The following is a 27729-nucleotide window of genomic DNA, read 5'->3' on the forward strand; positions in this document are numbered from 1 at the left end:
TTCTATTTTAGTTTTTTAAGGAGCCTCCATACTGTTTTCCATAGTGGTTGTATCAGTTTACATTCCCACCAACAGTGTAGGAGGGTTCCCTTTTCACCACACCCTTTCCAGCATTTGCTCTTTCTAGATTTTTTGAGGATGGCCATTCTGACCTGTGTGAGGTGATACCTCATTGTAGTTTTGACTTGCATTTCTCTAATAATTAATGATGTTGAGCATCTTTTCATGTGCCTCTTGGCCATCTATATAGTTTCCTTGGTGAAATGTCTATTTAGGTCTTCTGCCCATTTTTTAACTGGATTGTTTTTTTTGTTTTTTGTTTTTTTTTTTTGATATTGAGTTCCATTAGCTGTTTGTATATTTTGGAGATTAATCATTTGTCTGTTGTTTCATTTGCAAATATTTTATCCCATTCTGAGGGTTGTCTTTTTGTCTTGTTTATGTTTTCCTTTGCTGTGTTAAAGGTTTTAAGTTTAATTGGGTCCCATTTGTTTATTTTTTTTATTATTTTCATTACCCTAAGAAACAGGTCAACAAAGATCTTTGTGTGATTTATGTCCAAGAGTGTTATGCCTAATTTTTCCTCTAAGAGTTTTATAGTGTCTGGCCTTACATTTAGGTCTTTAATCCATTTTGAGTTTATTTTTGTATATGGTGTTAGGGAGTGTTCTAATTTTATTCTTTCACATGTAGCTGTCCAGTTTTTCCAGCACCACTTATTGAAGAGGCTGTCTTTTCTCCATTGTATGTTCTTGCCTCCTTTGTTGTAAATTAGGGGACCATAGGTGCTTAGGTTTATCTCTGGGCATTCTATCCTGTACCATTGATCTATATTTCTGTTTTTGTGCCACTACCATACTGCCTTGATTACTGTAGGTTTGTGGGATAGTTTAAAGTCAGGAAGCCTGATTCTTCCAACTCCATTTTTCTTTCTCAAGATTGCTTTGGCTATTCGGGGTCTTTTGTGTTTCCATACGAACTGTAAATATTTTTCTTCTAATTCTGTGAAGAATGCCATAGTTTGAAAGGGATTGCATTGAATCTGTAGATTGCTTTGGGTAGTATAGTCATTTTCACAATATTGATTCTTTCAATCCAATAACATGGTATATTTCTCCATCTGTTTATGTCATCTTTGATTTCTTTCATCAGTATTTTATAGTTTTCTGAGTACAAGTCTTTTGCTTCCTTAGGCAGGTTTATTCCTAGGTATTTTATTCTTTTTTTTGCGATGGTAAATGGGATTGTTTCCTTAATTTCTCTTTCTGATTTTTCGTTGTTGATGTATAGGATTGTCAGACATTTCTATGCATTAATTTTGTATCCTGCAACCTCACCAAATTCATTGATTTGTTCTAGTGGTTTTCAGATGGCATCTTTAGGACTTTCTATGTATAGTATCATGTCATCTGCAAACAGTGACAGCTTTACTTCTTCTTTTCCAATTTGTATTCCTTTTATTTATTTTTCTTCTCTGATTGCCATGGCTAAGAATTTGTTTATTTCTACGTGGTTGTCCATTTTACTGGCATATAGTTGTTTGTAGTAGTCTCTTATAATCCTTTGTATTTCTGTGGTGTCAGTTGTGGTTTCTCCTTTTTCATTTCTAACTTTATTGATTTATGTCCTCTCCCCCCCCTTTTTTTGATGAGTCTAGCTAAGCATTTATCAATTGTGTTTATCTTCTCAAAGAACCAGCAGTTAGTTTTATTGATCTTTGCTGTTGTTTTCTTCATTTCTATTTCATTTATTTCTGCTCTGATTTTTATGATTTCTTTCCTTCTACTGACTTTGGGTATTCTTTATTCTTCTTTCTCTAGTTGTTTTAAGTGTAGGGTTAGATTATTTATTTGAGATTTTTCTTGTTTCTTCAGGTGAGATTGAATTGCTATAAAATTCCCTCTTAGAACTGCTTTTGCTGTGTCCCATAGGTTTTCAGTCGTCCTGTTTTTGTTGTCATTTGTTTCTATGTATTTTTTGATTTCTTCAATGATCTCTTGGTTATTTAGTAGTGCACTGTTTAGCCTCCATGTATTTGTGTTTTTTACAGTTTTTTCCCCATAATTGCTTTCCAATCTTATAGCATTGTGGTCAGAAAAGATACTTGATATGATTTCAATTTTCTTAAATTTTCCAAGGCTTGATTTGTGACCCATGATGTTATCTCTTCTGGAGAATGTTCCATGTACACTTGAGAAGAAAGTGTATTCTGCCACTTCTGAGTGGAATGTTCTATAAATATCAATTAAATCTATCTGGTTTATTGTGTTGTTTAAAGCTTGTGTTTCCTTATTTATTTTCCATTTGGATGATCTATCCTTTGGTGTAAGTGGGGTGTTAAAGTCCTCTACTTTTATTGTGTTACTATCAATTTCTTCTTTCATGGTTGTTAGCATTTGCCTTATGTATTGAGGTGCTCCTATGTTGAGTGTGTGAACAATTATAATTGTTATATCTTTTTCTTGGATTGATACCTTGAACATTATGTAATGTCCTTCCTTATCTCTTATAACAGTGTTTATTTTAAAGTCTATTTTATCTGATACAAGTATTGCCACTGCAGCTTTCTTTTAATTTCCATTTGCATGGAATATCTTTTTCCACCCCTTCATTTTCAGTCTGTATGTGTCCTTAGGTCTGAAGTAGGTCTCTTATAGACAGCATATAAGTGAGTATTGTTTTTGTATCCATTCAGCCAGTCTGTGCCTTTTGGTTGGAGCATTTAATCCATTTACATTCAAGGTTATTATCTATATGTATGTTCTATTACCATTTTCTTTACTGTTTTGGGTTTGTTTTTGTGGGTCTTTTTCTTCTCTTGTGTCTCCCACCTTGAGAAGTTTCTTTAGCATTTGTTGTAAAGCTGATTTGGTGGTGCTGAATTCTCTTAGCTTTTGCTTGTCTCTAAAGGTTTTAATTTTTCGGTCGAATCTGAATGAGATTCTTGCTGGGCAGAGTAATCTTGGTTGTAGGTTTTTCCCTTTCATCACTTTAGATATATCTTGCCACTCTCTTCTGGCCTGAAGAGTTTCTGCTGAAAAATCAGCTGATAACCTTATGGGGATTCCTTTGTATGTTTTTTTTTTTTTTCTCTCTTTCTGCTTTTAATATTTTTTCTTTGGATTTAATTTTTGTTAGTTTGATTAATGTTTGTCTTGGTGTGTTTTTCCTAGGGTTTATCTGGTGTGGGACTCTCTGTGCTTCCAGGACTTGGATGACTATTTCCTTTCCCATGTTAGGGAAGTTTTTGACTATAATCTCTTCAAATATTTTCTCAGACCCTTTCTTTTTCTCTTCTTCTTCTGGGACCCCTATAATTCGAATGTTGGTGCATTTAATGTTGTCCCAGAGGTCACTGAAATTGTCTTCAATTCTTTTCATTCTTTTTTTCTTTATTCTGCTCCTCAGCAGTTATTTCCACCATTTTTTTCTTCCAGCTTACTTATCCGTTCTTCTGCCTCAGTTATTCTGTTATTGATTTCTTCTAGTGTATTTTTCATTTCAGTTATTGTGTTGTTCATCTCTGTTTGTTTGTTCTTTAGTTCTCCTAGATCTTTGTTAAACATTTCTTATATCTTCTTAATCCATGCCTGTTTTCTTTTTCTGAGATTTTGGATCATCTTTACTATCATTACTCTGAATTCTTTTTCAGGTAGTTTGCCTATTTCCTGTTCATTTATATTGTCTTGTAGGTTTTTACCTTGCTCCTTCATCTGTGACATATATTTTTGCACTCTCTTTTTTTTTTTTTTTCTTTTAAATGAGTGGGATTGTGTTCCTGTCTTACTGGTTGTTTGGCCTGAAGCTTCCAACACTGGAGTTTGTAGGCTGTTGGGTAGAGCTGGGTATTGGTGCTGAGATGAGTACCTCTCTGAGACCTCACTCAGATGAATATTCTTTGGGGTCTGATGTTCTTTGTTAGTCCAGTGGTTTGGACTCAGAGCTCCCACCACAGGAGCTTTGACACAACCCCAGGCTTGTGAACCAGGATCCCACAAGCCATGTGGAGTGGCAAAAAAGAAAAGGGGAGAACAATAACAAAGTAAAAAATAAAATTAGACTAGGAAAATAATAGATATGTTAGAAAGAATATAAAAATTAAAATATAGATGAATCAACAACCACTGGAAGGTACAACGGTACCATGATAGTAAAAAAGAGGAGGAAGGAAAAGAAAAAAAAAAAAGAAAAGAAAATAAAAAAAGGGGGGGAAGGTCTTAGCTGTGGAGGGCAAGGCCTAAGCAAGCACGAGGTTTGAGTGGTGAGTGAGGCCTATGCTTAGGACCCAGACAGCTGGAAAAGGTCCTGGGGGCTGTGTGGGGTGGGGCTTAGGCTCAATGGAACAGAAGGGGCCCTGGCATGCCCCCTACCCCTGGTCTCAGAGGACGGGAGACCTCACCTGGTAGCCCAGCAGGCTTCCTGGGCTCAAATGGGCAGAGCAAACACCCTCCTCTCCTCTCCTGCTCCTCTGGTTCTGGGGAGCCCCTCCTGCCTGTCTCTCCTGATCTTACTGGCCTCTGGGGTGCTGATCCTGTCTGGCCTCCACTTCTACTCCCACCCTCAGTCCCCCCACGTCCTACTGGTTCACTTGGGGGTTCCTCCTGTCTCTTTGGGCATCAGGGTTCCCCACCAGCTGCCAACAGGTGCCCTAGTTGTGGGGAGACACTAACTCGCTGTTGTCCCACACTGCCATCTTGACTTCACCCCCAATCCCTTAGTTTGGTTTTAAAGGTAAAGAACTTTTGGTTTTTGATGCCTTTTTCATTTAGTAATTAAGTGTTACCAAACACTTAGTGAAACATTCAATAAATAGTTTATCAATTGAGTGTTTTACATTTCTTTGAACTACTCTTAAACACTGACTGTTATTCCTAGTAAATTAGGAATACTTTAATTTAAAAATTAATTCTTAATAGTTTAATTAAATTGTGGCATTTTCATCTCAGTTATTTTTCTTAGAGAAAATTCAAAAGAGGAGGTTTGATATACTCTAAGATTAAATGGAAATATTGAAATTGATTGACTTTAGAACCACAAAGCTAATAAAATTAAAGACTAACAAAAACTATCTTCTCAGTAGAAGTCAATTTATTATCTATTTTAAATTATTTTCATTTAGTGTTAGCAGATAGGTTGGTAGTCAGAAAGGCAGACAGTTGTCATTAGTCATGCATAATTAAAGCAAAATTTTGTCCAGGAGTTTAGAGTTAATGTAGCGTAGAGAAAAAAAATCTGACATATAATGTATACATAAATTAGTACTAATGGCATAGTTATACAAATTTGATTAAAAATAGAATAGTATATTATGTAGAGTTATTGAACTCTTCTATGAAGAAATGAAAATTGAATACTTAAAATTTACTTGGCATAGTAGTTTTTATAATGAACTATAAATGTATTAATTTAATGTAAACATTCTTAAAAGAAATATATAAAATAAATTCTTGCTAATGTTTTACATATATAGAAAAAACTAGACCTTGGTACAGTTTTTCAATTTTTTTTTATGTTCAAGAAGAGAGTTTTCTAAGAAGAAATAAAATAGTGGCATTTTGAATGATGAATTTTTCCAATAACAAAAATCTATATATTATTAAACATTTTATGGGTCTCAGTAGGGGCTATATTTTCTTTTATTAAAAATAATTTCTCAATTTAAATATAAAATATAATTTATATTATAAAAAACTTAAAGTTTGAGGAATTTTAAATATTACTATAAAATTATTTAGTATCTGTATATTATTTAATTTGAATAATAAACAGTAAAAGAAAAGACATTCTAAGATAATGGATTTCTAAAAACAAAAATGTCATTATTGTTAAAATGTATTTAATTATTCTTAGTATTAGTTTCTCTACATTCAAAAGCCTTCAATTTAGAGTCTCTAGTTATTTAGAAATAAACTAAATAATTCCATTAAAGTAGAAATCAAATATGATTATAAATATATATTATAAATTTTGAATTAAGATTTAAACGTATTTATTTCATACTTGCAAAATAATAATTGTGTATTAAAATGTTGCTTATATGTTTTCTTATTTAAATATCATAACATACTTATGAGGGAAGCAGGACAAGTTTTAAAATTTCAATTTTACAAATGAATAAACTCAGGCTTAGATGCTTAAAGACTTCTTATTGGTTATGAATAATAATTATGTCTTGATAATATTAAAGCTTGGACAGGAACTCAGTCTGAATTCTTGTTTAATATACTTTCTTCATATTACTGATTATATAGACAGTCTATTCAGTGGTATAGAGTTTAATTTAAAGGGACTCTAGAACATTTCATTTTGGCCTCCATATTGAATATACCTGTCATAACTAAGTGATACCTCTAACTTCCAGGGACCACTTTTTCCTATTTTGATCTATTCTCCATCACATTTTACCCAATCCCACTGAAAAAATACATATTGAGTAAATAATGGAAACTTCTAAGAAGAAATTAAATCACATGAAGAAAAGAAAATTAGGGGAAAATAATGAAGTGAACATGACAATCTTTTCCTCCTATTACACTATTGCCATTTTCTTTTGTCATTGTCATTTTTTTTTCTTTTTTGATGCCTTCTTCCCTTCACTCTGCACCCCAAAAGAAGAAAGTACCTGGAGATGATGAATAATTCTAAATGCTGGTTCTTTAGCCAGTTGCACAATGGAGAAATAATCTTAACCACCTCACTTAATTTGGGGTTCGGAGGTCAGAGGGAGAAAATTCTTTACAGAAAGTAGTGCCTACATAGCAGTAGTTTGAGAGAGAGAGAACAGACTATTCAAGCAAAGAGAACTTTAAATTCTACAGGATCTGTTTTTCGTCTTCTTATTTTGTTTTGTTTTGACTAGATATTTTACATTCATCACAAGTTTAAAAATATATATTATTTAAGGTGGTTTTTATTAAGCATATATTTAACTTTAACAACAGATTTTCCTTACCTTATTAGTTAAAAAATCAAAAACAAGCTACTTAAACATTTTTAAAAAATGAAACATTCCTTTTGGAGAAATAAAACATCCAATTTGTATAGGTAATTTCCAATAATAAAATAAAGAACTTTGATTACTCTTTATCAGCACTTCCTCCAATGATGTTATGGGGAAAGCTAATCTATACAATATTACTACAAAATAAGCTTTTTCAGGTGACCTGAAATCAACACTATTTCTTCTAACTGGTGCCCTCAGCAGGCAGTAAACTTTAATATGTACATGGAAGTTTCTTCTTGTGAGTTGAATTCTGAGGTTAGCAGAGTCAGTTAAAATATGAAATATATTTTGACAGTACTTGATAAAGAGTATTGTTAAAAATAATTATGTTTGAATAGATGTAGGTGGAGTAACTAACATATTTGTAGTAAAATAATTAAAATCTAGATGCATTCTGCATTTAGAATGCTTCACAAATGTCTTTAAATTTTCATTCCACTTTGAAGAACAAGAAACTGAAAGTCTGATCATCTTAATTTGAGCACTGTGGGGTACAAGAAAGACAGTGTGGAACTTTAATTAGAAGTGATATTTGCTGTTTTGTTGACAGAAAAATTAATTTTTAGGAGATTTTTTTAAATTGCAGGACTTCTCAATATTTAACATGATGATGTTAAATATTCATTTTACCATATATGTAGCTTTATAAAAACCATTTTTTCTTGGATTCCTTTTTTCTAAGAAGTACCTTCAAATCAGTGTTTTGTGTAACTTACACATACATTAGAAGGTTTGCCTATTAAATTTTATTATAAAAAGTGATCAGACTTAGAATATCTTTAACACATCATGTTAGGTGCCCAAATCACAAAACTAGTCTCCACACTGGTTATGAACTGACAACAAATTGTAAAATGGTAGTAAAAATGTTACATGTTTCCATAGCCATTTATTTACGTCCTAGTTGTGGTGTATTCAGGCAGTTCACTTAACATTTCAAAGCCATGTTATCTATAAAGTGGGGATTAATCTATATTTCACAGAATTTCTATGAGGATAAAAGAGGGAATTTACATAAAGCACTTCATGGCAGTGAAGGATAGTAAGCCATTGATAAGTTTTTGTTACTATTGCTATTATTATTATTGTTTTAACTTTACAGTTAGCTAATTATTTCAGAAAATAGTCTTAAATGAAAACTGAAACAAATCTAAAAACACAAAAGACACAAGGTAAAAATCCAAAGAATTACTATGAAGAACTGAAGAGTAAGAGCAGTGAAAGAGATGAGCTCTGAGAAAACATAAACGTTACCTGCTTTGCAATTTTGCCTAGGGTGGAACTACATTCAAGAATAATTTTATTTGTATCTTATTATTGTCAGTGAACATTTATTAGGCTTACCTATGTTCATGCTCTTGTAAGGGTTCATTAAATAGACACAATACTTACCCTTTAGAAGAATGTAATGAGATATATTCTTTCTATGTATAACCTTCCTTTCTATACTAAGTTTGTATGTTGGAAAACTGTTCTGTGTTGCTGTGGAATATTATAAAATAGTAAAAATTTCAACTCTCATTACAGATGAGATAAAACTCTCCCTCTGGTTTTGAGAAATAGCCTTTAAGTGCTAGAATCCTCTACCATGATTTAGTTGATTCCTTGTTGAGCCATAAAGCATATCTTCAGTTACACAAGCAGTCACAATTTGACTCAGTGTGTAAAGGGAAAAATGGATTTGAGGAACTAATAATAAATATATGTCAATGTACAAAAAAAAAAAAGAGGAGAGAAAATAGTAGTATGGAGAGAACTCTTAGGTGCTATCTAAACGCATACCTACTTTATTCTCAGCTGTTAACGATCTCTTCAGGAAGCTGGCTGTTTCCCTACTGTATTCTCAGCACCTAGCACAATGCCTTAGTTAAGTTTACCGCATTGAATTAAATTGAATTGAACTGATTACTATCCATTGCTTTTTGTCTTTAATATAATTTTCCAATGCTGATCTTACGTACTTGGTAAATGTTGACATATCCTACACTGCAAACTTTGGCTTGCTTAGGCCTAGTTATAAACCATTTACATATGTGGTCTTGTCATGGTTTGGATCACATGATTTAAAACAGGGAAACACAAACAATTTTAAAAAGTATGACAGTAAAGAGCTTGGAAATCAGCAGAAAAACATTTTCATATTTTATATTGAGATACACTTTTTAAAGAACTTGCTTAATTTATTCTTTCTTGTGATCTTCATAAAGGCTGTATGTGGGGAGAATTGTAAAATAAATAAAATAACCAAGGTCATGTAGCTATAAAGTAAACAACCTATAATGGAGATATCCTGTCTCCTAATCTATTGTTTTTATTAAACTAAAAAAGTGAAGGGTTTATTTTAATGCACAAAAATATGTTGGTACTTTTAGAATTTAATATGTTAGATTATTTTCCAGTTATAGGCTATTTTCTCAGTACTCATCATTCTCTATTTTTTTCCTTAAGGTAGAGTTCCAAAATAACTAAGTACTTACATTCTATATATTTGTATCACATTCATTACAAACTTATAGTACATATACTAATTTTGTCATAATACCTTGTGGGCTTCAGGGTAATAACTAATTTTATTTCATAAATGCCTACATCTTATTTATGTATAATTATCTCTTTTTTCTTTTGGGACTATACTTCTTCCTGATAATCTTCATGAAAACAAAGGTCCTGGGGTGGGGGTCAGCAAATGTTCAAACATACCCACATGGCCATCATATACCTCTGAAAGCCCACTTGAATTGTGCAGTCTTAGCACTGTTGATGTTTTGGGCTGGTTAATTCTTTGTAGTGGGAGCTGTACTGCATGTTGAAGATGTTTAGCAGTATCCTAGACCTCTATCCACTTGATACCAGTAGCACCCAACCCCCTGAGTTATAACAACCAAAAAGGTCCCCACATACTGTCAAATGTCCCTGGTGAGAAAAATAACTCTAGAATGTATTTAGTTAACTGCTTCATCACATAGATTTTTTATGCATGTTCCAGTTTTGTTTAATTTATCCTTTAATATAGATTCAAATTTCATAGTTAAGCTGTATTATTTCTCTAATCAAATAAATAAAATTTGATTAAAACAGTAAATAAAACTAAAACTTTTGTTTACACACAGAATATATATTCTAGTTTTTACATGCATTTTAGCTCACTGAATTTCTTTTCTTTCTGTGAACTGAAATAATGAAATGGATGTTAGGAAACAAATTATGTTTGATATGTATGAAGTATTGAAGTTACATCATTAGAGAAATTATAATTCATAATTCAGTTTTAGCTTTAAATGTGCACTTTCTATCTCCTCATCCATTTAAACTAGACACATTACATAAATAAACAAAAGGCACATTCTTGTTCTCCACTGTAGAGGGTGGGGTAAAGGAAAAGTGTCTGGCCAGCTGGTGCAGAGTTAAAATTTACAGTAAACGGCAGTAAAAACAGATGTGTTTGGAATCTTCAGCTCGATGAGCATTGTGTCAACACTTTTCTGATATTTCTTGATGATATCATGTTAGTCTGAAGAGCCCTTAGCAGGTACTAATTATCATCTGGTGAACACTCTTCAGTGGGAAAGGTGAAAATCTATACAGTATGTGCAATGCATGCTCAATTGTTAACCTAAACTACAAGCTACTAAGCCTTACTGTTTTGGTGATAGTTTAGGTGTAAACAAGACAGATGCTGTACATTGTTTTATAAAATTTATGTTTCCCAGTGATAGCATTCCAATTTCTATTATTTGTTTAAGAGTGGGTCAAATAGTTTAACTGTTTATTGCAGTTTATGTTATTGTGCAATTACCATATAAAATTCAACATACAGAGTTCCAGATTGCTCTCCATATAATTTTAAGCTATTATTTAATTTTCAAAAAAAAATAATAGTCACTAGATTTCCATGAAAGTTTAATGTTTTAAAATTAATGTGTATTTTTGATAGAGTAGACATTCTTAAATGAGCAAATTTTAAGCACCTTATGTGAAATAGTGTACACTAATACCCAGAGTAAGCTAAGTTAGTGTCCTGATTTTTTAATTGTATTCTGGACATCTGTTCATTTATTTATTCATTCAATAAATAAATGTTTCTTCAACATCTAATATATGCCAGCTGTTTATCATTTTATTTTGCTGCAAATGAATAAAATAATTGGTTTTCATTTATTTGATCTGAATTACACTCATGCTATCTATTATTTTATTCAAATCATGTAAGTGATTTACTTACTTACTTACTCCAAGAGTAAATGAAATTATATTAATAATGGTGTGCATGTTAAACTTGTACACAAGGGGAGTATTTAACTTATCTAGTAAAAAAATGGACCTGATCATAGGTTTATTTTTCATAAGTCTTCAGCTTCATTTCAGGGCATACTAACTGTGATGAACTGTAAGTAGAATTGACAGACTGCCATAATGAAAGTTTGCCTGAGCATTTGAGAAAACCAAAAACCTAAAGTAGATAATGAGGGGAAAAAACGTGAAAGACATAAAAATATATTAAAATGTAAATAAGAAGAAATATATGCATTTGAACTACACTTACAGACTTAGATATATAAGTCTTCTAAGGGATTACCTGAAAAAATAGGAATGGCTATGAAGTTTCTGGGAAAATTCACTAGAAGTAAAATGAGAGAGTTAAGTTTTTAAAGAAAGAGAAAATATAGTTTAATATAAAGAAAAAGATAAAGTATATAATACGTATCAGCATTTTACTGGCTATTGTAACATGTTTAACCGTATGTTGCATAAAATGCTGTTTCTTGGTGTATACCTGAGTGGAGGCCGAAGTATCATTTTTTTTCGAAATATCATTTTTGAAAACACAGAAGCTGTCAGGACTTTAACTTGATGGCTTGAAAGGCAGCAGTGTTCCTCCTTCGTTCATTTCATCCAGGCTGCAAGCATTCTTTGAGTGCCTCCTAAATACATACAATTCTACTAGGTATTGAGCGAAAGTTGTAAAGATGTTGTCCAGTAGAATAGTATCTGATTTGTAGCAGTAAGAAATACACCCATAGAAGAGTTATCAGTGCAGTACATATCAAGTGCATAATAAAGACAATACAGATACTTACATTGAGAGGAGAGGGAGTACATGTGATATAGAAACTTAGAAGCAAAGTAAAATTTGAGGTGGATCCTGGGGTATGTGTAGAATTTGGGTAAGGACAGAATATAGATTAGTCTTGGTTCTGTTAGATAATGTTATCTAACTTTGCCTTGGGAAATTCATTTCTTTGGCCTAGGGAAAAGCATTTATAATGACTTCAGGTTTCAATTTTTCATCTTTAAAATGATGGAATTTAAAAAATTCTATGTTTCAAGGTTTTCATGTTGAATTAATCTTACATTTCAGCTTCAGCTAAGTTTCTCTTTGCTGATTACTGTTTCTTCCAACCACATATTCAAGACAAGTCCTAATTTTGTGAAATTTCCATTTCAATATCATGGACTTGGTACACATTCATTATGCTTTTTTAGGGATTATTATTGACTCTGTTGACAATATCCTGATATCCAAATAATATTTCTATAGATTTCAATTAAAGACATATGTATTGGCTTAAACTTTTCCTGTACCTTTTCCTTATCTCTATTTAATTGGGAATGACTTTGAAATCTGTTATGGTTCCTCATTTTCATTACTGGCAACACAGTGTTCTAGTATTTATCTCCTCCTATATGAACACTTACTTATTCCTGTATGAGCACTTCCTATATACACCTATTCTTGGCATTTTTCTATATCTCCATGCTCTCTTCTTAGTTGAAGAGAAAAGTAGTTGATTGGAAATGATTCATACTTGGCTGTGTCCCAAGATATGGCAGAAAGAATTATGTATGGAAGTGAAGATGAGTGTTGATTTATTATTTAATCCCTCTTCAGGCTTATTGTCAGTCCATAAAAGTATTCTGATTCTGTGACTTGATCTGAAATTCATTGTATTACTTCATGCTTAAACTTCTGGGCACCTAGCCTAATGAGATGGAAGCACTTCCTAGAGAGTACCCTAAGCATCCTAACATGAACTTTTCAATTCTTCAAGAATTTTCAAAAGAGAGAGAATGACATGTTACTATTAGAGATGCTTTGTCAACAATAAGAGATGATGGATGAATTATAGCCCCATATCATAAACAAAAAACACTGTCCAATGAATTCAGGCAACTACATCATCAGATAATTTGAAAAATCTTCACATCTTTGGACCTATATGAACCAATGCACCCAACTACATAAAACCTCTATAGTAAATATTTATACTTGTCAAACTATTGCTTGAGGTAAAAAGTGTTCTTTAATTAAAACAAACAAACACAACAATGACAATAAAACAACCTGCAAATGTGTATCCCTTTTCAGTAGGCATCACCAATTCATTGTCCCTTAGCAGTTTAATTACATTCTAATCTTAGAAAATGCCACCTTGCCTTAAATATGACCATTTATAATCAGTGGTCTGAACTGGATGGTGTGAGGTTATAGCATATACTGTTAGATCTATAAATCTGTATACTGTATAGTATAGATCATATACTACTTTTAGGGAGCTGTATCTGTAGACCCTCAAATGAGCACTCATCCTGATTAATTTGGAGCACCTAAAGAAACACTGTATTAATACTGTCCCCTCTCTCTCTGTCTCTCTCTCTGTCTCTCTGTCTCTCTCTCTCTCTCTGTCTCTCTCTCTCTCACACACACACACACACAAACATGCCTCCTCTCTGAAAAAAAATTTTACAGATAAATTAATGTATAAACTATAGAGTCCACTCTACACTCTACCACTCTACATAGGAATTGTAAAGTAACAGAACTTAGTTATGGAAGAAAAGAAATCAACAAATGTGTTACAGACATAAGCATTCTAGAATTGCTAAGTGAGAGAGGAGTTTATCAAATCCAAGTCATGGTGGTAGGGCTTGGTACACTAATGTTGGAAGTGGTGTTTGAGCCCTGAGACGACTTTGACATAAGACCACAGTGGTAACAGAATTTTTTAATAAATTCACTGGCAAACCCCTAAGAGGTTAGATTGTATGCATTTTTATGTAAAAATTCAGAAATGGACGCTATGGGAAGATTCAAATAAAATATGGCTAATGTGAGAATGTGCTTTTATATAGTCAAATGTTTGTAGCCAAAATATCATGATATCTGCAAAAATACAAAATAATGTGTAAAATTTTTCTAAACAAAACTCTCTTTTCTGATCAATCATCTTTTTGATGAAGAAATTTACTAAGTTTGCCTGGACTGTATCCTTTAGCACAAAGGAAAATTGTTTTGAAGAAATATTATTAGAAAAATATTTCATTGTAAGACTATAATTAAATCACTCAAACAAAATAGTGTGTGTTTTTGTTTGTCTTTAATTTTGTGTTGTTTTTGAAAATATATTTTTGTAAAGTAAGTATTTTGCAATTATTATCTATTAACAGATTGCTAATCTAATTTCTATGACATGTAATTCATAGGAAGAATAAAATCTGAATAATGCATAAAGTCTCTTTTGTTTAAGATAATCCCTTGCTTAAAAAATCAATATGAAACCGATAAACAAAAGATATAGTGGTCAGCAATACATAATATGCCCCTTTTAAGATACAGTATGACCTTGCAAGGTATAATATAGTCCTAGGCTACTCTTTCTTGTATACATTCACAAGAGAATTTCTAGTAAATAGGAGTCAACTTTAATGTCTCATTACTCTTTCCACACTTTTTGTGTTTTGCTAAAGGTTCTTCACATAGGCATAAGAAATTCTCTGGTGAATTCTGCTGGGGTTCCCTACAAGAAAATAATTCATGAATTCATCAGTCTTTCAGTCCCTTAAATTTATCTGGAGAGTTATGGATAGCATGCTGGGTAGCAGTACATGGAACAGATCATCTTGAAAAATAATGCCATCTCCATAATGGGGAGGTTGCTATTTCCCAGTGGGAGTGACCAGTTTAGTCTGTATAGATACGGCCCTATTTGGGATTGCTGCTGACAGAGAAAAATCACATTCTTCTTGTTTTCCATATTACCTTAAATGCATTTCAGTGGCTGAGACTTTAATTATGTCAAAAAGAGTACATATAATCACTATAAAAGTTCTAATAAAAATGGACAAAAGAAAGGAATTTCACAGTTAAATGTATCACTCTCTTATTAAAGCTCTCTAATGTATGAAGGTATTACAGGTTTCCAAGATTATTAAATAATATTTTATGCTGTATATGCTGTGTCTTTAGGCATAATGGCAAATAAGAAAGTAGATAGTCTTCATTGGCTTGTTTTGCATATTATTTATTACCTGAAAGTAGGGATTTGTATTTCATTGTCCCAAATTAAACAAAATAACAGTTAAATTACCAAACAATTATTTATTTTAACAACTATCATTTCTCTTTTTCTGAATGTCAAAATATGCATGTATATGTTAAGGCTTAAAATCATTTTCTTCTTACTAATTAGAGAGAAAAGTAATTAGTTACAATTCAAGGATAGTGTATTAGTCTGAGTTCTCTGGAGAAATGGAATCAATGGGATATATGTATATATCCTGTATATGTGTGTATATTCTGTGTGAATGTATCTTTCTATTTATCTATTGATCTATCTACCCACCAATGTTGCAGTCTTGAAGGAGAATTCTTTATTTGGGAAACCTCAGACTTTGTTCTGAATGCTTTCAACTGATTGGATGAGGCCCACCCACTTTATAGAGGGTAATCTGCTTTACTCAGTCTACTCTTTTAAGTGTTAATTACACTTGAAAAGTACTTTCGCAGCAAAATCTAGACTGGCTTTGACCAAACAACTGGGTGCCATAGCCCAGCCAAGTTGACACATAAGATTAACAGACTCAAGTAGTAAAAAGCAAGTTTTGTCATCTCTTATATCAATACACATCTCCCAAGTATTGAATGGAATATTTGGGACATTCGTAAGAAAAAGAATCAGATATCAAAAGGAATCTAACTTCTTTCTAGGAAACATGATGTATTATTTCTTTCTTTTTCTTTTTTTTCCCTTCTTTTTTTTTAACCTATGCTTCTTTTCCTGACTTACATTTCTCCTCTATCTTTTTCCCTATTTAAACTCAATCCAATTTAAACTTCAGTATAAATATTAAGTATTATTTACTATTCCATGCTCACATTCATCTCTCAATAATGTTCAAAGGTAACTATTTAGTAATCTATAAAATAAATATGTTAACACAAAAATGCATTAAATATATACTAAATAGAAATTACATTGTGGTTCTTTTTGTCCTAATATTATTTATTTGTTAAGACAAAAATTAGCATATTCTTGGGGCTTCCCTGGTGGTGCACTGGTTGAGAATCTGCCTGCTAATGCAGGGGACATGGGTTCGAGCCCTGGTCTGGGAGGATCCCACATGCTGCGGAGCAACTAAGCCCGTGAGCCACAACTACTGAGCCTGCGCATCTGGAGCCTGTGCTCCACAGCAAGAGAGGCCGCGATAGTGAGAGGCCCGTGCACTGCAATGAAGAGTGGACCCCGCTTGCCACAACTAGAGAAAGCCCTCACACAGAAACGAAGACCCAACACAGCCAAAATAAATAAATAAATCAAATACTTTGCAACAACTTTCAGATTGTTACCTTATTAAAAAAAAACAACATATTCTTTAAAGAGAAAAATAAGAATTCCTTCCTGTGAGATTATTTGCCATGTTCATACATTTATCCCTTCAATAAATGGCCAAAAGAATAAAATTACAACACATTAAGGGAGTTGTTATATGTTTGGTAAGTATATGTGTTTAAAATATGATTCTATTCTATCAAATTCACTAATCTATGAATTTTTATTACCCTATGAGTTTAAATACTAGACCAATCATTAATTTATGTAACAGATATTTATTTTTTGTCCTTAGAAGTTTTAACAGAAATTATCAGGAATATTTTTAGAAAAGCTCATTAAATGTTTTATGAATGCATAGATACCTTAAAAATTATTTAAAGTCACTAAATTTTCATATTGCTATATAAACAAACGTATGTTTTCCTTGGGGAGATGAACATTTCTGAGATACTTATCAGGAACTTTTATTTATTCAGTTTGTGTGTGTGTGTGTTAGAACAGTTTCAGAATGATAGAACATCTCCAGTTATAGCAAGCTCTTTGATCTTCTTTGATCATTATTTAAAATACTTCATTCCATCCATGAAACACTAAAGTTATAGACTAGTACTCTGTAAAGTATTCCGTGTGTGTTACTTATATTATCATTAATTGTATTTCCTTGTTTTCTTCTCACAAGACATTCTGTGTGTTTTCAATTATATTTATGAAATTTTAAATTATACAGTTATTTGTGTGAATATTTATCTAATGCCAGTGTCACTCATTAGACTTCTACAGAACAAGGGCCAGAGTTTACCCATATCCACTCAACACCTATCACAGGGCCTAGCACATAATAAGCTTTCAATTAAATTTATTTTAATTAAATTTAAGAATGGATTATACATGTTTTATAGTTTTAGAGAGCAAAGACAAGAGGAGTACATTAATTTATTGACATCATAGAACTAGGAATTGGAAGAGATTGGTTTTCTGCATGTTTGACTGCAGAGTTTATAATTTTTTGCACCATGTGTTGCTGACTCTCTTTTTGTCAGTCCATAGCCAAATATTTTATTAATAAATAAATACATGGGATGGAAAGTTTTATCCTTTATCATAGGACAAAGTATTCTGAATATATACCTTATTTGGAAGAGCAACAAAAGACTTATGCTTGTTAATTAAATAGAACAAGAGAAAAGCATTTATTGCTATTTTTGTGTAGAATGTATGTGACAAAAGCTTTCAGCAGTTGTCTACATTTGCCTAAAACCTGAAATATCTGCTACCTAACTGCTCTCCCTGGTAAGCTCTTCTACCCGGACCCTCCAACAATCATTTCTCAACACGGTAGCAAAATGTTGAACAATCCTTTCTTAATGCGTAAGTCAGAAAATGTCAATCCTCTGCTCAGACTCTTCTAATTACTTTCCCTCTCATCAGATGTAAGATCCAAAGACCTTAAAATGCCTAAGAAGGCCCTGTATAATCTTCTGGCAATTTATTTGATTTCATCTCCTACTGCACTGCCTCTGATTTTTGCCATCCTAGCTAACCATGCTCTTGCCTCAAGACCTTTTCACATGTTACTCTTGAAACATTGTTTCCCTAATCATCTCCATGGCTTGCTTCCTTCCTTCTGGTTTCTAATCAAGGGTCACTTTGTCAAATTACACTTTTCTGACCAGTGCTTATCACCACTTGACATATTATATTTGTATATATTTATTTGTTTACTTTTGGATGTAGTATATAACCTCATAAGGGGAGGGATTTTGTTTGATTTGTTTGCTGCTGTATCCCTGGCAGTTAAAAAAGCATCTGATACGAAGTGTGCAGTAAACATTTGTTGAATGAACGAATGGATATTTGAGAGAAGGTTTAATAGATGTGCTCTCTATTCATAGCTCTAGATACGTTAAACTTATTCCTCACAGTAAGTTATATCATCAGAACTAAAGAATTTGGGTAATTTTAGCTTAATTACCTACAGAAATAAAAATACTTACTGAAACTCAGTTTAATGTGTAAATTTTATACTCAATAAGTCATCATGTCTTGGAAGCATCTAAATTTCCACCCTGGCAAAATCGTTTACTGTTTAACAATGAGCAAATTACCTAAATTTGCTCTCTTTTCTCAAAAATAAAATACTAAAACTATGTTAAAACCCTCTCTTTTATTCATTTAGTCAACAAATAGTATTGATTAAAATAATACTACGTGTCTGTGTACTAAAATACTGTTTTACAGAATTGTTTTATAGAATAATATGTAAAGTATTTGGTTCAGAATAAGATCTCAATAATCAAAAATTATTTGTATTTGCAATGATTCAAAGAAATTGTAGACTGTAATTTAATGGCCAAGTCTAACTGTCCTTTTATAGCAAGGGTCTAGTGACATCTACTGCATCTTTCTTTCACCTGAACCAGAGAGAGTATCAGGTAGTGATTAAGAGCATGAGCTCTGGAGTGGAAGTACTGAATTTGATTCTGGCTGTTGCACACACTGGCTGTGTAATTTGGGGCAAGTGTTTTGTTTTATTTATTTTTAACTTATCTGTCTTCATTTTAATTTGTCTGTAGTGAGGATAGAGAAACTAGCACCTATATAACTTCGTGTCATGAAGATTAAATGAATCAATATAACTAAAGTACTTAGAAGAGTGCCCAGCTGATAAAAGCATTCTTTGTTAGCTGTTATGTGCCCTATATTTTCTTGCTTTTAATTTCTACTCTTACACAATACTTCAAGGATTTTGAAAGTAGATGGTATTTAAATCTGAGACAAAAATAAAGCTAGTCTTTTAGTGATATTTATGAACTTCCCATCAAGTGCTTAATATTTTTAATCCTTTTAATGTGGCTTTTGCTAATATGTATAATGAAAATATTTCCCAATATTCTGTTATTACTGATGAATATTGAGTGGAGAATTATCACACTACTGTTGTGTTTTGTATTAAAACAAATTGACAGTGAATGTGGAGTGGACAAAGGGTCTTTTTAATTTCATTTTGTCATTCAGTACACATTTATTGATCACCTACATTGTGATGAACACTGTGCTAATGTTTGGGTTACAAAATAAATAACACAAAATAAAGAATATTAATAAATAATGACACTCTAAGGCTTTTGGAAGCTTACTCCTATTTGATAAAGGCAACAAAAAATGGATATAAAAAGTTCTAAAGTGAAAAATGATCAACCTGTTTCTCAAAGCAAACAGGCAAAGCTTCATGGAGAAGGCAATGATGGAGCTGATTTTTAAATAAGTAAGAGTTCTTTACGCAGGCAAAAGGGAAAGAGATTCTAAGATAGAGATGTAAGGAATGGAGATACAAAACAATAGCATGATTTGGGGTCGAAGTTATTATATTAATATTAAGGTGTAATGTGTGGAGGAGGCATGGCAAGAAGTGAGGCTTGAAAACTACACAAGGACACTATCATAGAGGGATCTTTAAGACTGGTGATTATTTGGGTTTTAATTTGCTATCTGTGAATTGTTCCAAGCATCAGAATGATCTGGTTAGGATTATATTTTAGAAGAGTAACTGATGGAAAGAAACAGCAAAAGACTGGAAGTTGGATTGTTAGTTTAAGTTATTGCAAACAGTCAATGGGCAGACAAAATCAATTTTTTTTTGTTGAATGGGGTAAAATGCTTTCTATGATAACTGTAATTCATCTCATTGTAAAAATGGAATTTAAATATGTTATGGACACAAGCACTTTATGACAAATACTGAGAAGAATTTTAGTAGGGTAGAAAATAATCAATGTTTTGATTTCTTACTTTAAAACTTATATTTCATTTGCATAACCTATTAATTTACTTTTATTTGTGATTTTGTTTTTTATAATGTATAGTTTTTTGTCAATAACTTGTTGAAACATAGTTTAGAGAATGTTGGGTTATAAAACTTAGTCTAGAAACATATTAGAAGTCTAGAATTTAGAGTTTCTTTTGATTAATGGAATATTTACTTAGAAATTTTGTTAAAATGAAATGTTACTATCATATTTCATCACTGGATATGAAGAAAATTGTTGGCCAAAATAAAATATTTCTCTCATCTAAATATATTTCTCCTATATTTAAAATTAATGTTTGGATCTTCTAAATGAATAGCAATTGTATTTTCTTATAGCCAATAGAATTCTTCTACATTACTTTGAAATAATATGATTTAGTTGTTGATGCATATTTGAATACTGTATTTGCACAATCTAATTTATTAAAACATAAATTGATGCCACATTGCATTAAAATGTGCTGCCATCTTTTAGGAATTATTAGTGGTGGCCTGACCATACCATTAACTCAGAAGCTTAGTAGAACTTGTGATGTGGAAGAATCTTCTTTTATGCAGTAGCTCATACTGTTCCAGTAGAAATAGCATCATAAGCCTTTTACTCCTATACTTTTCTTTAACAAATTTTAGGTCATTTACTAAATACATTATTTAAAATCTAATCACTTCTCAACCAATTAGAAAGCTTTATTGGGCTGAATGACCAGCATGGAAATTCAGACAATATACAGTTGATCCTTATTATTTTATCTACAAATAGTATCCCATATTTGAAAATTCTCTTTATTTGTACCCCCCAAATCAATACTCAGGGCACTTAAAAGTCATTTGTAGACAAATGTAGAGCAGTGAAACTTTGAGTCAGTCAATGTGCATGTTCCTAGGTGAGGTCAAACAAGGTGATTCTCTGTCTTATTTCAGCTCTCATACTGTAAACAAGTGTCCTTTTTGCAGTCTGTTTACAGTCTCATTTTTTTCATCATTTTTGTTCATGATCTCACTGTTTAAAATGCCCCCAAGCATAGTGCTGAAGTGCTGTAAAGAGTTCCTCAGTGCAAAACGCTGTGATGTATCTTATGCTGAAAATACATGTCTTAGGTAAGTTTCATTCAGGCACGAATTATAGTGCTGTTCACCGTGAGATCAATGAGTTAATGAGGCCTCAACTCATGTTAAGGCTGTGAGTTTTAATGCCTTAAAATCTTAAGGGTTCTTTAGACAAAAACTGACACACAAACATTATATGTTGATCAGGTGGTGAAAATATTGGGACCAGAGGACCCCAGGACCCTAACTTTTTATTTCCCCCTCGAGCAGTGGTTCACTATTTGCTAACTCATTGGTTGCAGCAACTTAATAAAACATAAACCACCATGAATAATGATAATTAACTGTATTTACAATTTCCAGCTAGTAACTTTGGCTGTGTGAGGTAGAAGACACATAAGAGATGTTTTGCTTTCACACATAATATATTAAGCAAAGTTGAAAATGTGTATGAATTCATACTGTGGGGTAGAAAATTCCTGAATAATATATAGTATATCATCCTATGTAAAGTAGAAAAAACAGGTTCACAAAACCTAACAGATCTAAAATTTCTTACTCTCTTATCTTAAAGTAAGATAGATGATGTCAGAGATTGAAAGTTATAAAAAAAGTTTTTTCTACCACGTTTGTTACCAAAACAAAACAAAACAAGAATACTGAATAAAATAAATTATTAATGAGACACAGAGATTTAACTTGGGATCAGGGACTAAATGTGGTGTACTGCTAAATCAGATTAAGATGCTATACTTAGGTAAGTCTGAAAGGATAAATCTAGCTTTCCCTATAAATCTCCTATTAGCCAAAAACAAAGATAATTTAATGTCCAATTCAAATTTAAATTAAAAACCTCGATCAAGTATATACTAATAACAAAACTGTATTTTAACCAGGTATCACATAATACAAAAATTAACATACTTCGCTTTTAGAAATAATGTGAAGTGGCATAAAGTAGTACTATAAGTGACGTAATATTTGAGATTTTTAATACATATAATTAGATAAGGAGAATTAATAATTATAGTAGGTATAGAGAGGACCTTCAAGATGGTGGAGGAGTAAGATGTGGAGATCACCTTCCTCCCCAAAAATACATCAAAAAAACATCTACATGTGGAACAACTCCAACAGAACACCTATTGAACACTGGCAGAAGACCTCAGACTTTCCAAAAGGGTCTTGGTGCTCCGGTCTGGTGTCAGGCCTGAGCCTCTGAGGTGGGAGAGCCGAGTTCAGGACACTGGACCAGCAGAGACCTCCTAATTCCATGTAATATCAATCAGCAAGAGCTCTCCCAGAGGTCTCCATCTCAACACTGAGACCCAGCTCCACTCAATGACCAGCAAGCTCCAGTGCTAGATACCCCATGCCAAACAACTAACAAGACAGGAACACAACCACACCTATTAGCAGATAGGCTGCTAAAATCATAATAACTTCACAGAAACCACAAAACATACCACTGGACATGGTCCTTCCCACCAGAAAGACAAGATCCAGGCTCATCCACCAGAACACAGGCACCAGTCCCTTCCACCAGGAAGCCTACACAGCCCACTGAACTAACCTTGCCCACTGGGAGCAGACACCAAAAACAACCGGAACTATGAACATGCAGCCTGCAAAATGGAGACCCCAAACACAGTAAGTTAAGCAAAATGAGAAGACAGAGAAATACACAGCAGATGAAGGAGAAAAGGAAAAACCCACCAGACCAAACAAATGAAGAGGAAATAGGCAGTCTACCAGAAAAAATAATTCAGAGAAATGACAATAAAGTTGATCCAAAATCTTGGAAATAGATTGGCAAAAATAAAAAAAAAAAACACGTTTAACAAGGACCTAGAAGAACTAAAGAGCAAACGAACAATGATGAACAACATAATAAATGAAATTAAAATTCTCTAGAGGGAATCATCAGCAGAATAACTGAGGCAGAAGAATGGATAAGTGACCTGGAAGATAAAATAGTGGAAATAACTACCATAGAGCAGAATAATGAAAAAAAACGAATGAAAAGAAGTGAGGACAGTCTCAGAGACCTCTGGGACAACATTAAACGCACCAACATTGGAATTATAGGGGTCCCAGAAGAAGAAGAGAAAAAGAAAGGGACTGAGAAAATATTTAAAGAGATTACAGTTGAAAACTTCCCTAATATGGGAAAGGAAAAAAGTCCAGGAAGTGCAGAGAGTCCCATACAGGATAAATCCAAGAAGAAACACACCAAGACACATATTAATAAAACTGTCAAAAATTAAATACAAAGAAAAAATATTGAAAGCAGCAAGGGAAAAGCAACAAATAACATACAAGGGAATCCCCATAAGGTTAACAGCTGATCTTTCAGCAGAACCTCTGCAAGCCAGAAGGGAGTGGAAGGACATATTTAAAGTGATGAAAGAGAGAAACCTACAATTAAGATTACTCTACCCAGCAAGGATCTCATTCAGATTCAACAGAGAAGTTAAAACATTTACAGATAAGCAAAAGGTAAGAGAATTCAGCACCACCAAACCAGCTTTACAACAAATGCTAAAGGAACTTCTCTAGGCAGGAATCACAAGAGAACGAAAAGACCTACAATAACAAACCCAAAACAATTAAGAAAATGGTAATAGGAACATACATATTGATAACTACCTTAAATGTAAATGGATTAAATGCTCCAACCAAAAGACATAGACTGGCTGAATGGATACAAAAACAAGACCTGTATATATGCTGTCTACAAGAGACCCACTTCAGACCTAGGAACACGTACAGACTGAAAGTGAGGAGATGGAGAAAGATAATGCATGCAAATGGAAATCAAAAGAAAGCTGGAGTACCAATTCTCATATCAGACAAAATATACGTTAAAATAAAGACTATTACAAGAGACAAAGAAGGACACTACATAATGATCAAGGACTTAATCCAAGAAGAAGACATAACAGTTGTAAATATTTATGCACCCAACATAGGAGCACCTCAATACATAAAGAAAATGCTAACAGTCATATAAGGGGAAATCGACAGTAACACAGTAATAGTAGGCGACTTTAACACCAGACTATCACCAATAGACAGATCATCCAAAATGAAAATAAATAAGGAAACACAAGCTTTAAATGACACATTCAATGAGATGGACTTAATTGATATTTATGGAACAAAAACAACAGAATACACTTTCTTCTCAAGTGCTCATATGGAATATTGTCCAGTATAGATCATATCTTGGATCACAAATCAAGCCTTGGTTAATTTAAGAAAATTGAAATCGTATCAGGTATCTTTTCCAACCACAGTGCTATGAGACTAGACATCAGTTACAGGAACAAAACTGTAAAAAATACAAACACATTGGGGCTAAACTTTATGCTAGTAAAAAACCAGGAGAACACTGAAGTAGTCAAAGAGGAAATCAAAAAATACCTAGAAACAAATGACAATGAAAACACGAGGACCCAAAACCTATGGGAGGCACCAAAAGCAGTGCTAAGAGGGAAGTTTACAGCAATAACATCCTACCTCAAGAAACAAAAAACATCTCAGATAAACAACCTAGCCTTACACCTAAAGCAATTGGAGTAAGAAGGACAAAAAGACCCAAAGTTAGCAGAAGGAAAGAAATCATAAAGATCAGATCAGAAATAAATGAAAAAGAAATGAAAGAAATAATAGCAAAGATCAATGAAACTAAAAGCTAGTTCTTTGAGAAGATAAAAAAAAATGATAAACCATTAGCAAGACTCATCAAGAAAAAAAGGGAGAAGAATCAAATAAACAGAATTAGAAATGAAAAAGGTGAAGTAACAACTGACACTTCAGAAGTACAAAGGAACATTAGAGGTTACTACAAGCAACAGTATGCCAATAAAATGGACAACCTGAAAGAAATGGACAAATTCTTAGAAAAGCACAACCTTCCAAGACTGAACCAGGAAGAAGTAGAAAATATAAATAGACCAATCACAAGCACTGAAATTGAAACTGTGATTAAAATCTTCCAAGAAACAAAAACCCAGGACCAGGTGGCTTCACAGGCGAATTCTATCAAACATTTAGAGAAGAGCTAACACCTATCCTTCTCAAACTCTTCCAAAATATAGCAGAGGGAGGTACACTCCCAAACTCTTTCTACGAGGCCACCATCACCCTGATACCAAAACCAGACAAAGCTGTCACAAAAAAAGAAAACTACAGGCCAATATCAGTGATGAACATAGATGCAAAAATCCTCAACAAAATCCTAGCAGACAGAGTCCGACAGCACATTAAAAGGATCATACACCATGATCAAGTGGGGTTTATCCCAAGAATGCAAGGATTCCTTAATATATGCAAATCAATCAATGTGATACACCATATTAACAAATTGAAGGATAAAAACCATATTATTATTTTTTTAACATCTTTACTGGAGTACAGCTGCTTTACAATGGTGCATTAGTTTCTGCTTTACATCAAAGTGAATCAGTTATACATATACATATGTTCCCATAACTCATCCCTCTTACATCTCCTTCCCTCCCACCCTCACTATCACACCCCTCTAAGTGGTCTCAAACCACCTAGCTGATCACCCTGTACCATGCAGATGCTTCCCACCAGCTATCCACTCTATGTTTGGTAGTGTATATATGTCCAAAAAAAACATATGATTATCTCAATAGATGCAGAAAAACCTTTTGACAAAATTCAACACCCATTTATGATAAAAACTCTCCAGAAAGTAGGCCTAGAGGGAAATTATCTCAACATAATAAAGGCCATATATGACAAACCCACAGCCAACATCCTTCTCAATGGTGAAAAACTGAAACCATTTCCACTCAGAACAGGAACAAGACAAGGTTGCTGACTCTCACCACTGTTATTCAACATGGGTTTGGAAGTTTTAGCCACAGAAATCAGAGACAAAAAATAAATAAAAGGAATCCAAATCAGAAAAGAACAAGTAAAACTCTCACTGTTTGCAGATGACATGATACTATACACAGAGAATCCTAAAGATGCTACCAGAAAACTACTAGAGTTAATCAATGAATTTGGTTAAGTAGCAGGATACAAAATAAATGCACAGAAATCTCTTGCATTCCTATATTACTAATGATGAAAAATCTGAAAGAGAAATTAAGGAAACACTCCCATTTACCATTGCAACAAAAAGAATACAATACTTAGTAATAAACCTACCTAAGAAGACAAAAGACCTGTATGCAGAAAATTATAAGACACTGATGAAAGAAATTAAAGATGATACAAACAGATGGAGAGATATACTATGTTCTTGGATTGGAAGAATCAACATTGTGAAAATAACTATACTACCCAATGCAATCTACAGATTCAGTGCAATCCCTCTCAAACTACCACTGGCATTTTCCACAGAACTAGAACAAAAATTTTCACAATTTGTATGGAAACACAAAAGACCCCGAATAGCCAAAGCAATCTTGAGAAAAAAAATGGAGCTGGAGGAATCAGGCTCCCTGACTTCAGACTTAACTGCAAAGCTACAGTAATCAAGACAGTATGGTGCTTACACAAAAACAGAAATATAGATCAATGGAACAGTGTAGAAACCCCAGAGATATATCCACACACATATGGTCACCTTATCTTTGATAAAGGAGGCAAGAATATACAATGGAGAGCTTCCCTGGTGGCACAGTGGTTGAGAGTCCGCCTGCCGATGCAGGGGACATGGGTTCCTGCCCCAGTCTGGGAAGATCACACATGCCATGGAGTGGCTGGGCCCGTGAGCCATGGCCACTGAGCCTGCGCTTCCAGAGCCTGTGCTCCGCAAAAAAAAAAAAAAAAAAAAAGAATATACAATGGAGAAAAGATGGCCTCTTCTATAAATGGTGTTGGGAAAACTGGACAGCTATATGTGATGGAATGAAATTAGAACACTCCCTAACACCATACACAAAAGTAAACTCAAAATGGATTAAAGACCTAAATGTAAGGCCAGACACTCTAAAACTCTTAGTGGAAAACATAGGCAGAAGAACACTCTATGACATAAATCACAGCAAGATCCTTTTTGACCCACGTCCTAGAGAAATGGAAATAAAACCAAAAATGAACAAATGGGACCTAATGAAACTTAAAAGCTTTCACATAGAAAAGGAAACCATAAACAAGACGAAAAGACAGCTCTCAGAGTTACAGAAAATATTTGCAAATGATGCAACTGACAAAGGATTAATCTCCAAAATATAGAAGCAGCTCATGCAGCTCAATATCAAAAAAACAAACAA

General features: G+C 33.1%; 1 protein-coding gene across 1 annotated transcript in view; it reads left to right on the plus strand.

Moving 5' to 3' along the window:
• The window catches only part of NEGR1 (neuronal growth regulator 1), a 917418-nt gene that overhangs the window by 17666 nt on the left and 872023 nt on the right, over window positions 1-27729 (plus strand). The window lies entirely within an intron of this gene.

Source organism: Mesoplodon bidens, assembly GCF_964165515.1.
Source record: "Mesoplodon bidens genome assembly, chromosome: 2".
Taxonomy (NCBI): Eukaryota; Metazoa; Chordata; class Mammalia; order Artiodactyla; family Ziphiidae; genus Mesoplodon; species Mesoplodon bidens.